This window comes from Austrofundulus limnaeus, unplaced genomic scaffold, assembly GCF_001266775.1.
Source record: "Austrofundulus limnaeus strain Quisiro unplaced genomic scaffold, Austrofundulus_limnaeus-1.0 Scaffold2931, whole genome shotgun sequence".
In the NCBI taxonomy this organism is placed as follows: Eukaryota; Metazoa; Chordata; class Actinopteri; order Cyprinodontiformes; family Rivulidae; genus Austrofundulus; species Austrofundulus limnaeus.
In genome coordinates this window covers 2,970-3,876 of record NW_013955333.1, presented here as the reverse complement: position 1 = coordinate 3,876, position 907 = coordinate 2,970, and positions in this window count along the sequence as shown.

Below are 907 nucleotides of genomic sequence, written 5' to 3'. Positions count from 1 at the left end.
GGTCCAGGTTTTGTCCTCTCAGACCTGGTCCAGGTTTTGTCCTGTCACCTCAGACCTGGTCCAGGTTTTGTCCTCTCAGACCTGGTCCAGGTTTTGTCCTGTCACCTCAGACCTGGTCCAGGTTTTGTCCTCTCAGACCTGGTCCAGGTTTTGTCCTGTCACCTCAGACCTGGTCCAGGTTTTGTCCTCTCACCTCAGACCTGGTCCAGGTTTTGTCCTCTCAGACCTGGTCCAGGTTTTGTCCTGTCACCTCAGACCTGGTCCAGGTTTTGGGGTCACGTGACCACCAGCAGCGTGTTAGTGACGCGTGGCTCCGCCCCCACAGCTTTAATCCCATGTTAAGACCTCGTCACGTGCTGAGGAGCAGTGTGTGTGTGTGAGGGGGCGGGGCCTGTCCCTCAGGGGGCGGGGCCAGCTGTCTCAGTCAGTCCTGGTCCAGCTCGTGCCTCAGAAGAAGCTCCGGCTCTCAGCGGCAGCTGCAGCTCATCCTGTCCGCTCAGAGGGAGACCTTCCTGGGTGTCACCTTCAGCGGAGCCTCGGTGAGTCTCTGTGTCCATGTGTCCCTCTGTGTCCATGTGTCCCTCTGTGTCCATGTGTCCCTCTGTGTCTCTGTCCTTTGTGTCTCTGTCCTCAGTGTCCCTCTGTGTCTCTGTCCTTTGTGTCTCTCTGTCCTCTGAGTCCATGTGTCCCTCTGTGTCCATGTGTCCCTCTGTGTCTCTGTGTCCCTCTGTGTCTCTCTGTCCTCTGTGTCCATGTGTCCCTCTGTGTCTCTGTCCTCTGTGTCCATGTGTCCCTCTGTGTCTCTGTCCTCTGTGTCCCTGTCCTCTGTGTCCATGTGTCCCTCGGTGTCTCTGTCCTCTGTGTCTCTGTCCTCTGTGTCCATGTGTCCCTCGGTGTCTCTGTCCTC